At 43.4% G+C, this 13,811-nt stretch overlaps 1 protein-coding gene and 1 long non-coding RNA gene across 3 annotated transcripts in view; one reads left to right on the top strand and one right to left on the bottom strand.

Annotated features, from left to right (window-relative positions):
* LOC104052011 (bifunctional heparan sulfate N-deacetylase/N-sulfotransferase 4) overlaps nucleotides 1-13,811 on the bottom strand; it is a 106,707-nt gene that overhangs the window by 22,174 nt on the left and 70,722 nt on the right. The gene's annotated exons all lie outside the window — the stretch shown is intronic.
* LOC135313185 (uncharacterized) overlaps nucleotides 1-13,811 on the top strand; it is a 93,697-nt gene that overhangs the window by 61,261 nt on the left and 18,625 nt on the right. The window lies entirely within an intron of this gene.

Genomic DNA, 13,811 nt, shown 5'->3' with positions numbered 1-13,811 from the left:
CTGACCTTCTCCCCCACCCCTCCCAAAAAAACCCGGCACAAGCATAACCTTTCTAGTTTAGAGTTCAGCTCCTCAAAAGGGGACAAGTGCTTCCTGCAACGGTTCTCAAATTATGAAAAGGAAAACAGAGGAGGTTTTGATAGAGAATATCATCTTGTCTCTGAAGTGTTTTTTTTATAAGTGCTAAAGGATCTGTCGATGGCATTTAATATTGTTGCAGCAATTCAATATTATTGCAGCAAATAAAGTATGCAAGTAAATCTACTTGCTCTTTTCCCTTTCTTTTTACACTTGAATTTGAATGAGATTTTTTTAATGTAAAAAGGTACTCGTAGAAGATGGATATTAGCTTATTTTAAGAGTTTCATTAGGCTGCTGTCCAATCCAAAAGATCCCATTGATCACTCTTTATGGAGTCAAAAGATCTTGGATGTCTCGCTTGATTTCTTTTGCTCCATTGATCTTTTCTGAAGTGAAAAAAATCCCAAATATGATGCATTATGCATGGGATAAAGCCATATCTAATTCTTTGCTGTCTGTCTGCAAACCAGCTGAGACAAAAAGAGGTGGGTATTAACCGTTTGTGTTTACAGCATGGATGGGCACACAAGTTTGTGTTCATGCCAATGCATCAATCCATAGAAAATGCAATAGTCTAAAAATGTGCTGAGCTAGCATAACGCTGCTGCGTGCCTGGAGGCTGTGCTGTTTTGGTGGACCCAAAAAGCTTTCGGAACCAGCCTCGAGGGTGAGAGTGAGGTACCAAGTGAAAACCAAGGACCATCCCCTCCCGCAGGGCTCTGAGCAAAATCGGTGAATAAAAGAGAACGAGCCTTGTTTTCATATTCTCTACCACCAAAAAGTAAGCTCCAGCGCGCAGACTGACGCTAACCAGCAGGCAGCACGTCACCAAGGTAGGGATAATGCTTTTAGGAGGGAGGCAGGGTGCCGCTCTGTGCAGCGGCGCGCTACAAAGGCAATAAATTGTGCCAGACCCCTGAGGCTGGGGAAGGGGCTCCGGCTGCATGGCGTTACTCTTAAGGTTAAAGTAGCATAAGCAGTGCGCGTTGTGCGAATGTGCAGGGGGGCGCTGGGCAAATCCCGTGCTGTCACTGTACAACCGATAGCCGACGCTCTGTGGGAAGCGAGGTCGGTCCTGTGTTCCTTTGGCACTGCCGGTGTTCCCCCGTTCGTGCCAGAACACGGACGCTTTGCAGGGCGGCAGTGTTCAAATGATGCGTGAAGGGGAAAGAATGCTGAAGGTGTAGGTAGGAAAACTTTTTGCTTTCTTCTCTCTTTCTGCCGCCCACCCTGTAGGTCTCAGTCACTGCCTCCCTCTCATACCCCATAATCACTTCCCATTTTCTGTAGCCAGGGTCCTTTTGTTACAGAAACACTATTTTTAATATTTTTTTTTTCGATTCCCCCGTTTTATTGTAAGAAACGTCTACAGCTTTTTAGCTCTGGCTTTCAAAGACTTGCAAAAAAAAAAAAAAAAGAATTGAGGTTTACCTTTTGCTGGTGAGAAAACTGTGGCATAGAGGGATGGTGTGATTTGCAAAGAATTAATCTCCCGCAGGAGAGCCTGCTGCAGGGCTGGTCTGCCTTCCCTAGGGCAACCCATACAGCACCTCCAGGAGCATCTTATTTATATCTCTATTGAACGGGGATGAATGGAGAGCTGCGGCCCATAGGCTGTGGGAATTCTGATTTTTATGACTGTAATGGGCTTTTTTTTTTTTTCCCCCTCCTGGTTTGTTGCCTGCTCTGTATTAATGTTTCAGAGATGTCCACGGTGGTCTGCAATATCTGTTCAAAAGAAAGAGGTGGGAAGAGAACAGTGGTCCTAAATTTCTCAGACCACCAGCGCAGTTAATATGCCATTCTGGTTGATAAATGGTATTATTTCTGTTAGGCTGGGGGGTGGCAGGGGGAAAGACAGAGTGTTTTATACTTCCTCCCCCTGACAGAATCCAACCAAAGCTATATCCTGCACCTGGCCACTTACCAGCTCCTCTGTTCCTAAACCATAATATTTGGTTAGTGACTTATTAACAAACCTGAACTGGTCACACCTATGATATGAGGTTGTTCGTAAACTAATGACAGCACCACCGCGCCGTTTCGCTATCTGGTTCTTGTTTCCAGGGCTTTTTAAAATCAGTTATACCCAGAAATTATAGATACACAGCGTAATCTCTAAATACCATGTTTGTGTAGGCATGCTTGTGTTACATATGGGAAATGGAATCTAGATTAGCTAGTAGAGAAAACTGAAAGGCTCACTTCAAATTTATTGGAATACAAAACCATGCTAGATCTGCCCGAAGTGCCCCAAAACTGCATTCTGTGCTCAGAGTTAGCGCGCTTTCTCGAGATGCACAGCCCTGTGTACCTATTAATGGAGAATATAGAGGTTTATTTCCTCTTGCAAGTGCCAAACTAGTACGGTGTTAACTAAGAGCGCTCCTTTTTGGACACAGGTTAGCTACCTGTCTCTGGAGGGCACTAGGGTGCTGCTCTGCACTAGGACTGGAAATCGTATTTGTCTTTTTTGGGAGGGTCATCCCAGAGAACTACAGACCGTTGTAGATCCCGCAGTGTGGACATAGCTGTAAAGAGAAGCTTGCAAAAAATGAACTCTAGTGGGATTTTTCAGAGTGGCTGGGTGACCCCCGTCACGCTGGCGGTAGCAGGGAGCTCTGAAGATCCCATTAGGCACTTAGCTATGCTTTCTGAGGCTTAAATTCCTTACTATATGTGACCACCAGGAACGCAAATATCGTGAAGGTCAAAGGGTGAAGCGACCTCCGAAACCAGGACATATTTGCTCTTAAAACTCTGTCCTTTGTGCGTGTGCGTCTGTTTACTGCAGGATTTAGTTTATGCTATAGAGGCAGCTTTGAGCGTGGGGCTGTTTGATGTTTCGCTTCAAAGCTGTGCCTTTGGACGACTGAGGATAAGTCCTGCCCTCAGCTCGTGTGAATCGCTCCAGCCCGAGTGAAACCTGTACTTGTGTTAATTTGTACAGGTGCTGATATTAAGTAAGGCTGCTTCCTCTGGGGTCCCCAGGAGCTGGTGCTCCATAGCCACCAACGTCCTTGCCGTCTATCTTAGTGAATTAAAACAATTATAAAATTAGCATGAGGCTTCTGGTTTCTCCCTGAGAATAACATATGCCTGCATGCTAGAATGGAAATTCCTGGAAAACGGACTGTTAGTGCTCCGGCTTCCAGCTGAAGTGGAACCCAACCAATCTCACCAGTGTGAGTATTGGGAATCAAATACTGGCAGATACCCTTATGTTGATATTTGAAACTATGCCTATCCATCGATCCAGCCCTTGCAAAGAAAAAAATCAATTAGAGAACTTCTGTATAAACGCGATCCACCTCATCCTCTCAGCCATTCAATAATTAAATCGGCTCAATGTTCCCTTTTCGGTCCTTTCCTCCTGTTCATCCTTCGGCCCTGCCCCATCGCTGGAAAGCCCAGGAACACAGAGGGGTCTCACGTGTGAACCCTGCTCCTCTAAGAGGAACTTGTTCACTGTCTGTAATGACTTTTTCCCTTGCTTCTGCACCTCTGAAATATAATTTGCAAGAAGGGAGGAATTAATGCATGCAAAATAAACCAGGGGTACAGCTCAACCTTGTGCAAAAGAGAGACATGCAGGGAAATATATGGTGCAGGCATCCTGTTCCTGTAGAAATGCGGTAGCGTATTTACTGCTCGTCTGTGCTCCTCTTGCATGAATTTTCCCAGGAAAAAAAAATTAATTTTGTTATTCCGTCTTTTTCCATTGTGCTCAGAGAATGCTGTACAGTTGCTCCAAGAGCAAACTCTCATAATTGGATCTAGATGGCAGCGTGTTGTATTTCCGAATGTGTAAATGGGATGTCATGGCTGAGAAATGCAAAACTGTCAAGTGTCCATTTACTAATACCAAGTAGCTCTATGCTAGGCTGACCACAGAAATACCTCTTTCAATTTCAAGTGTTTAATATATTTCTCATCCTGACAGCCTCCTATTATGGATTACAGACTTTTCTTGTACCTTATGAGCCAGAGCCCCATTCACTGATAATGAATCCCAGAACACTCGGGCCCTTAATGCAGCTGTTTGTGCAGCAGCACGAAAAGGAAGCTGGGAGTGAGATTTTTGTGTTGACAAAGCACTAATTTTAATAATGACAAATTGTTTCTCTAGAATCCAGCACTATTCATATTCATGACCCTTCTGCTACTGAAGCAAAATCATTTATATGCCTGAAAATCACTTTTTTTTTTAACTTTTACTCTATTTCCACTCTGCACATCTTTTTATATTTTAACATTCTTGACAGGATAATTGAATATTTTTTCCAAACACGGTATCTCTAAAGAAAGCAACAAAGGCGGTGTTTGCAAGGAAACACTTTCCTCTCTGATGGAAGAGGAAACAGAAATGTTGAATGGCGTTTTATTTCCCGTGCCCGTTACAGCGCCTGTATTCCACCCGACGTGCTCCCAGCGATGGGGGGGAGCTGCCGTCGATCCGTGGCGGCGCGGGGCGCTGGGACAGCTATACAAATGCTGTAGTGCGTCTATGTTGTTTTAACATTCCCTATTCAAAGAGCAAAATTGTTCCTCATTGACCCAGGAACGCTTTCGACTTCTACATTATTTAGTTGGTACGATGAAACGAATTCTTTATTATTGACAGAAAAATCCTGTGCGTTGTTCCTTTCCCTATGAGAATAAAGTTGCTATGTTTGGTTTTTATTTTCTGATATCTACCCAAGCCTCACTTCTAAAATAAAGGCTAAATCATGACCACGTTCCAACACAGCCACTGTTTCCTATGTTATATACATCTTTGCTACCCCTGACATGTGGGGTCCTAGATGAAGAAAGCTAGTTAGGAGGTTCCACTCCATTAGTTATATATTTTTTTTTTTTAAAGCCTGCAATTAAAAAGAGTGGTTTTCTTACTATTAGGGTATGCTTTCAGAAAGCATGTGAAAAAATTGCCGCTGCTGTTGATGACTTTATGCAATCAGTGCATAGCTGCATTAGGGTGGAAAAACTAAATGGATTTTTTGATGTCTTTTCATTTGTCACACTTGTATAAGTGATCAGCAGTACGCCTAATTGCAGTCAAAGTTTAATTAATTCTGCGCAAATGCGGAATGTAACTACCAGTTACATCTGTGGGCCCCATGAAGTCTTTGAAAATGTCTAGAACAATTCAACCCTCCTGCTCTACGCAAATGTTTTCATTTTTAAGTGAAATTCATGATAGAGGAATTTGTTTTGTTGCCACCTGTGTCTTCTCATTGAAAAGACTTCCTTAGACTATAAACTTCCTCTAAAAAAGACAACTCTATTCTGTTCAGACTCAAGAATAAACCCAACTTCAAATTACACAAATGAACCAGATGAAAAGAGATTTGGGGACTATTGTCTTAGGTCAGATTTGTACATCACCCATTTCTGACAGAATAGTAAGAGAGACAGCTCTGGGAAGCCCCAGATGGTTTTGGTCTTCGGGTTTCAAAGATGACCAGAGGAGTTTGTATAAGTAGATAGCTATCAGTAACCCTTTTCCTTGAAGGTACATGTTGTGTGCTCTTTGTTAATGTCTATCAAGCAACTAAAAATACTGGTCGAGGCTGTCAACCTCTTTAGCCATAATCCTCTGCAGATAAAAATCACTTCAGCTTCAATTATTTTGTGGCACTGAATAATGTGGCATTGGTTTATGATAGCAAATTACATCCCACGCTGGCTGCATCTACAGAAAATTGTGAAGATTCCTCTATTACTGCACTAAAATAATGATAGCTCTCCCTTACTGTCCTTAACATTGTAAATACTCTCCTGACAGTGCTGCTGTCGCAGCAGGAGGGCTGGCCTGAGCTGACGGGTGAATAACCACCGCAGGCCAGCGTTAGTCCAAGGTCCTCTGCAGAGCCTTTCAGTTGTGTGCCGTAGGCAGCGCCACCTTACAAGCCTTGTGTTTATCACATCATGGAAAAATGCAAAAATAATTCTAAATAATACACTGTGCTTCCCCTGTATACGTGAGTAAAGCAAGGTTTTTGCTTTTGGGTCTGTGGGAGTAAAGTAATGACAGCACTGATCATCTGGGCCCCTCGGGACAAGAAGGGCCTTGAGGGGCTGGAGCGTGTCCAGAGAAGGGCAGCGGGGCTGGGGCAGGGTCTGGAGCACAAGTGTGCTGGGGGGCGGCTGAGGGGGCTGGGGGGGTTTAGCCTGGAGAAGAGGGGGCTGAGGGGAGCCCTTCTCGCTCTCTGCAGCTGCCTGAGAGGGGCTGGAGTGAGGGGGGGGTTGGTCTGTCTTTCTAAGAAACAAGTGATAAACCAAGATGAAACGGCCTCAAGTTGCACCAGGGGAGGTTTAGACTGGATATTAGGAAACATTTCTTCACAGAAAGGGTTACTGAGCACTGGCACAGGCTGCCCAGGGAGGTGGCTGAGTCACCATCCCTGGGGGTATTTAGAAGATGTGTAGATGTGACACTCAGGGACATGGTTTAGTGGTGGGCTGGGCAGTGTTCGGTTTACAGCTGGACTTGATCTTCAAGGTCTTTTCCAACCTAAATGATTCTATGGAAATATGTTACTCTAAAATATGGTTTCTAAGATCCAAGACGGAACAGATACACCAACTGGGAGGGGGGGGACACTGGGCACTTACAAGAAATCTCATGGCTGTTTGCTCTTCAGGACCAGTATGTCCTGTGCAGCAGACTGCCTCATCCTTGGCACCGCATGGTTTTGCTGAACCTCAGGGCCAGGTGAATGCTGGATCTAAACCTCTCACGGGGATCACAGGGAGATGGTGCTAGTTAGTGCTGCCCAGCAACTCTGAGGAGGAGGGGAAAGTGCCACGGGTCAGCCCTGCTCTTTGTGCAGAAGGGTGGGCTGAGGATGGAGAAAAGCCCTGCGTTTAAGGGTTGAATGTTGCAGCTGAAGAAAGGAACAGCTATCAGCTTATGTGTCTTGATTTCTCTTCAGCAGCCCCGGCAGCGGGCTGTTTGGGCAGGAGGTGGGGACAGCCCTACCTGACCCTGTGGAGACAGGGAGGTGGGCAATCCCTCTCCCGGGGCGACTGCCCGCTCGTCTGCGTGAGGTTGGCTCTGCAGCGGGGGGCAGCTGACTGCATCTGCGGAGCTCCTGCTTTTATTCCTTGGCTGGCATCACATGGGTGGGAGGGTCTGCGCACAGCCAGATATGTCACAAACTCTGCTCCGCAATGCGGCACAGGGCTATAGAGGACAAGGGACAGCTAGGCAAGGGTTGTGAGTGACATTAAAACCCACCGGTTTAATAAAGTGCTGGTTTGGATGTGGCTGAAGATATTTTGCTCGGCGTTGCGCACAGGTGTGTGTGGGGAGATGACGGACGATACCTGAGTGCTCAGGCTGGAGCCATGACCATCAGCTAGCCTGCGGGCTTTGCTGCTTCTACCCTCACCGAGTTTTCCCACTGCTTCGCCTTATTTCTGGGGAAGGGTCAGCTTTGCTCCCTTATTTGTGCATCCTTGCTCATAAATGCCCGCTATCTAATTAAATAGTGACACGTTTTAGTAGCATGTAGATATTACACATAATCCAGGAGGGATCACTTTTTAGTGTAGATTAAATATCTTTGCAGCAAAACTAATTACTTCTCCAGAATTTCCAAAATATCTTATGGGGCCTCTTGCTTGTGGGAGTGGAAAACAGTCAGAAAACTTCTTCTTGTATGACTTTTATTTTAATGGAAATAAACAGCTCGCTCATTACTTTGAAGAAATCTATGCTTACGTTTTAAGCAACATTAAACCTGAGTTATGTAGACCCCAGAGGACATGAGGAGAAATAATTAAGAGAGAGTTTGCTCTACGCATGTGGTACCTGCGTGGCTGCGATTCCTGGGTAAGAGGAGGGGACTCTGCCTCTCAGGAGCCTGTGTAAATAGCCAGACAGCATTCAACCAGGGGAGCCGGCGGTGGCCAGGCTGCCAAACAGCTAATATCGGTGGTAATAAATATTTATGAACGCTGCAATTGAGCCAAGCTGTGTGCTTGACTCGAGTCTCTCCACATACATGCTGCGGGTCACCTGGGAACGCTCCATCCAATTTCTCTCACCTGCAATGACCTGGGGTTAAATTTTGCCATCTCACAGCTTGGAGATGTCCCCGGGCTATTCCAGCAGGTTCTAGGGAAGGCAGTATTTCTAGGGAGGATGAAACTACTCCTGAAGTAAACATGGGCTTTAAGGTTGGTAGAACCTGAAGAAATGAAGCGTTTGCTTTAGAACTGCGGGTCATAATGTATTGCTCGGGGGCCCGTCAGTGTTAATACCCACAAAGGAAGGGCAGTATTTCAGATCACAGTTCAATACAACAGGCAAAGATGCAAGCTGCCCTGGTCGCTGCGGTCGGGCTGCAGTCAGTTCAACTGTAGCCTGACCTAGTGCCAGTGCTCGCCTTTTTTTTTTCCCTTTTAACTGGATCTTCAGTCCTTTTTCTTGCTATTTACCCTTTAAATCAATGAATTAAAACATAATGCTCTGAGCCGGCTGAACTTCGGGAGGAATGTGCTCATATATCTGCTAATGGCAAATAATGGTCAAAACCATTATTAGCTTGGGTAAGAGTCCATAAATGACTGTTTCTCTTGACATTTCTCTTTACGGATGTGCTTACATAAGATCTGGTTCTGTGTTTTGAATAATGGAATGAATTACGTCTGTTATCATTAATGTGGCGCTTCATCGTCTCCAGGTAGAGGAAGGTAAGGTCTCCCAGAGCACTACTGACATTCCCTGTGGAAACTACTGCCCAGGACCCCACGCAGAGCTGCAGAATAACTGTAAAACATCCAGTTTAAACTGAGACCTCATCTAAACACGGAATAAGTGTTTTCACCAGGGTACTTTCTTTCAAACAGCAGAGAAAGAAATGCCAGGCCAGTTGATGTAGACTGGAGAGATGCAGGAAATTTATCATTTGTTTTTATAACTGCTCTACTGTCATGTTGCTATTCTTGCAGTTTTATGAAGACCTGACTGTTCTGTGTTATAGAGTATTCATAAATGATGATTAATTAATCCATTTTGGTGGCTTACTCTGAGCAAACAAACCCCAGAGTTAATTTAATTCTCCACTCTTGGTTTCAGAAGAAAAAAAAATACAGCATTTTCAGTTCACTGGAGGATATAATATTCTCAAATCAGCTACTTTCCAATTAATTTTGAATGGCGAACACAGCAAGGAAATTTTGTTCTTGTCCATTTACTTCTATTAAGGATTCATTTTCAATAATCAGAGAATTCTGAGTCAGCTCATTTTTACCTTAAAGGCTTGCTCCTGACACCTTAATAAATTATCGAATGGTGTGTGCTTGAAGGTAACAGATTCTTTTTCTCTTTACCCAATAACCCTCTTGTTGACACATGGTCATTTATTACTATTTCTGCCATCGCCTAACTTGCTGGGAAGTAATTCTGATAAAGTACCAAAATGCATGGTGTGGAGTATCAGCTTTCATAAAGGAGGAAAATGTCATGAAAGAAAGAAAGGAGATGTGTTATCCTTGAAATATTTTCTTCAAGCTCTGAGTTTCGAGCTAATTAGTTTCTAAATATGCTGCTGAAGGCTTGAGTTTCCATGGGATAATATTATCCTATGGCGGCTCTTTGCAGCTGGGATAGCCATGTGGGATGAAGGAAAAAAGAATGATTTACAAAGGGGAAAGAAGATTCAGAAGCCTGAGCGAGGTTGGAGTGGATTTAATCGTGCACCTGGAGTGGGAAGATAAAAGTGGCTTCAACTTTTATGTTTGTATTATCATATTTCTATCGTTGTTATCGGTGCTTACAGGACTTCCAGTTGCAAAAGGAAGTATCTTTAGGGGAAGGGGCGATTGTGTTGTGGTTACAGGCGCTTTTGTACAGTGCTGTCTTTCAAAACAAATACGTTTGTATTGAACCTCAGTACGTGCTGGGGCAGGAAGGAAACAGAAGTGTTTACGATGCTGAGCTTGCATGGGGTGTAAGTATTTTTCTGAATAAAGAAGAGGTGCTACCCTCTTCCTCTGGCAAAAGCTAATGACTGCGTCCTGCAGTTGCGCTGCCTGCCCGGGCGGCTCTGGCTGGGGTGCCGCTGGGGTGGCAACCCCGTGGCCCTCTCTGCAGGGGCGAGTACTTCTCTGTGACATTCACTTAATGCGGTAAAATGATTCTTTACGTTGTCCTGGCAGGTTAATGGGCCCCTGTACAAGGAAGAATAAGGCCCAACTCTCTCTTTTTAATTTGATTTGGTATGTTTGTGACCATTGAGACAAATTCTGATGTAGCCAGTTAATAACAAGACTCCCTTTTAATTTGCTGGAATGAACATATCCCTCTTGTCGTGTTGGAGAGGGACACGCCTGTCCCTATAGGCAGTAGCCTGCTAATTATGGCTCAACGAGTATTGACGTTTTAGTAGTGGGGAGGTTGCTCGCTTCCTTTTTCCTATGCCTGAAATATGCTGAGATGCTCTATTCACAGGGCCCTTAGCAGAGCTGCATTATGAATTACTTTTGGATTGCAGCATATTTCCTACAATGCCCAAGGTTATTTTTTTATTCTTTCTACATCTATACTCAGAGAAACAAAGCAAATAAAAAGAAAAATATTATTAACGCTCAAGATGTTTCATAATAACACTCCAAAATCTCTTGTGGAAGGCATAAATTAACCCCTCTCTGCATTTACTTTTAATATTCTGAAGCAATAACGTGCGATTCTCATCTGTTGTTGTGAAGGGTGAGAGCAGGAAACGAGAACAAAATGTTCAAAGTATGGCACATGCGGGACGTGCAGAATCTAGATCCAGCAGGCTGGAAACGAACCATAACCCTTTAGTTACGGTGAGAGTTTAAAAATGTAAATGCATTTAAGTGGCCCTCGAAATTGGAAGTGTCCCATGACACCGACAAAGAATTTGCCTATCTCTGCGATGTGTGATCATGCCTTGTTCAAAGTTAGAATAATAATGTACCTTATTACGGACTGTCTGTAGCTTCTCCTGAGTTGAGTTCAAAGTTACCTTTCAATCACAAGTCTGATTTCACTCTCAACAACCAAATTCCCACAAAAGAAGCTAATCTTCCTGAAATTCATATGCCGCATTTCATCTCAGATTAAAGCTTCTTAGGGATGTTTGATTGAAGTAGGAAGAGGAGTTTAAAAAAAACGTTTAACTTTCCCGTTTTCCGCTACTTTACTTTTTTTAACTTTAAAAACAGCTTGATCTGTCGGTTGCAAATATGCCTTATTTTCTTGGCTTTGTGGGCAAAAACCACTTTGTGCAGGTGTCTCTAGATACTATGTGGTGATGCAGGTGTAAATGTAAAGAGATATTTTTTTTATATATATATATATATAAATGCAGGAATGGCCTGTGCAAGGTCTTTATGGTGGAACTATGAAAAGCAGACAAAGAGACTGCATTAAAACACCCTGCGAGAAGGGGAAGAGAAGAGTTAGCCCAGCCAAGTTCATGCGCGTAACAAGGAGGAAAAGGCGGGAAGAATAGGAAGAGAGAAGCATCTTGTGAATTAAGACCCTGGATGTACGTAACAATCTGATCCTTGGTAGAGATCTTCAATTTAGTCACCCCTCTAGGCATATCTGACCTCGGTTCAGGCTACAGAGAATCTTAATTCACTGTGTTCAGCCATGACTAGGACAGAGATGGGAACGTCTTGAGGTGGCGGGGGTTTCATATTAGGTTTCACTTTCTGCAAGCTTTTCTACTGTTTGAATGTGGCCAAAGATTGGGCCATACTTTGCAAGAAACTTTGCGCTTGCGTACACGGCAGGGTCTGCAGCTACTTTGGTTTCAGCGTGAATTTGGTGCTCTCTCTCGGAAGCGGGTGGTGGCAGCTGACCTGAAACGGGGCTGGAGCGGAGCAGAAGGTAGGAAGGGCACTGCAGGAAAGGGGGTGGCAGTAACAAGGGTTATCCATTAGTTTTTCGAGGTGAACAGATAACGAGAGAAACATGCACCAGACTGGCAAGTAAATCAAGTTCGCGGACTACTCAACTGAGCAAGTGGGTCTTGCTGGTTCTTCTCAAAGCCTGATGCACTTATTTTCATGTTAGTGCTCGATTGAGGTGCCTTTTGTGCTGTCACTTGCTGGCTTAATAAAAAGCCCTCTGGTTTAGAGAGACTTATTTTTTTTCGGAGAAATTACTCTCTCGCTCTTGTTTGTCGGGGTGATAATATTTAGGGCTGTATTTATTAGCTTATCTTGGCTGTTAAATGTTTATGGCTGTTCTTTATCGTCTGTGAAGCAGGGGAGTAAAGAAGACGAACTAGAAAACAGATACTGGAAGACCTTGCGGGTGCTGAAGATGTGATATATAGAACAATTTGTAAAAGCACGCTTTAAATATGTCAGAGCATTTCTCAGGAGACTGAATGAAGGGCAACGGTCAGAGAACACGGACTGAACCCACTTAGTTTTGAGCCTGACATTTGGATGTGGAAAATCCTCCTTACATCTAAACTCCAGTGGAGTTCCCTAACTTTTCTTACGAGAAACCTAATTTTTGCTGCTGAAAGTATTTCAGTTTGGGAACTGTATGTTATGGAAGTTGTGTTGTGTGTTGTTTTTTTTTTAATAATAAATTGTCATAGTTTACATTTTGCAGTAAAGCAAAGGATTTCCTCTGCTCATCCCTTTTGCTCGCCCCACCCCACGCTCCGTGTTTGTCCTTGATAGCAGGCGTGACCGTGGGTGCGCCTTAGGAAATACATTGCTCTGATTGATACATCACAGCTTTTTTACCAAAACTCTCTTTCTAAAGAAGGTACCTTAATGCAGGTTGATTTTAATGCCAGTTAACTGGTCTTTCTCTACCGAGTAGGTCAAAGACAGAAGTGCATGTAAAGTTGGTTGGCATTTGATAGGAAAGTATTTAAAAAAAAGGGCGGGGGGGCAAAGAAAAGGAATATGGGGCAGCACTGGTGAAGGGAACAAAGAGGAAGGGGGTTGTTTTACAAATATATTCTGGGAATGGATGAAGTTAATCTAAAGGGCGATTAAGCGGAGTAAATAATGAGCAGTAGAATTTAAAAAAAATGCTGAAAATGGCTAAAATGTTGAACTCCTTGAAATGCCATACATGTTTTTATAGTAATGTAACCCAATGAAGGAAACATTTAAAAAAAAAATCATTGAAAGCAACTCAAAGCACTGCAAAAAGGTTTAAAGAATTGGCAAGGTTGAGGAAGAGAGAAAAGGGTATGATGCGGTTCAAAATGGTTTAAAAAGAAAATAAAAAGTCTGAGGCTGACTTTGTTTTTCTGTTGGAGTGGAAATGCTGCGCACCTGCAGAAATCCTAAATAGTTTTTCCACAAGGGAGAGGGTTGCTACAATGCTGGTCAGAGCCAGAGGATTTTCTATCAGACTTACATAGCCGGGTGGTATTCTTGTCTGATGCTCTTTGGTGTTAAATTCCTGGCTCTGAAACTATGTCTCAAGGAACGATGTACTTTCTTGAGTAGTGACATCCTTTCTTGTTTTAAGGTGTAACTACAATTCATACAGATATCGGTGCTGCTGCAGCACAGCGGTTACAATCTTAGTCTTGCAAAAAGGTTTATTTTACTATCAAAATTAGATTAGGCACAAAAGTAGTGGCTTTGTAATTCCCTTTTTACATTTTTGATTGGTTTTAGATGTCTTTTTTTTTTTTTCTTTTATCTCTTCCCTTGCTTATTTCTACTGACTGTGGTGGTTTTGCTGCTTTATTTTCGCCACTGAC

The sequence above is a fragment of the Phalacrocorax carbo genome, chromosome 4 (genome assembly GCF_963921805.1).
Source record: "Phalacrocorax carbo chromosome 4, bPhaCar2.1, whole genome shotgun sequence".
In the NCBI taxonomy this organism is placed as follows: Eukaryota; Metazoa; Chordata; class Aves; order Suliformes; family Phalacrocoracidae; genus Phalacrocorax; species Phalacrocorax carbo.
The sequence above is the reverse complement of the archived record's forward strand: the minus strand, read 5'-3'. Positions and strand labels throughout refer to the sequence as shown.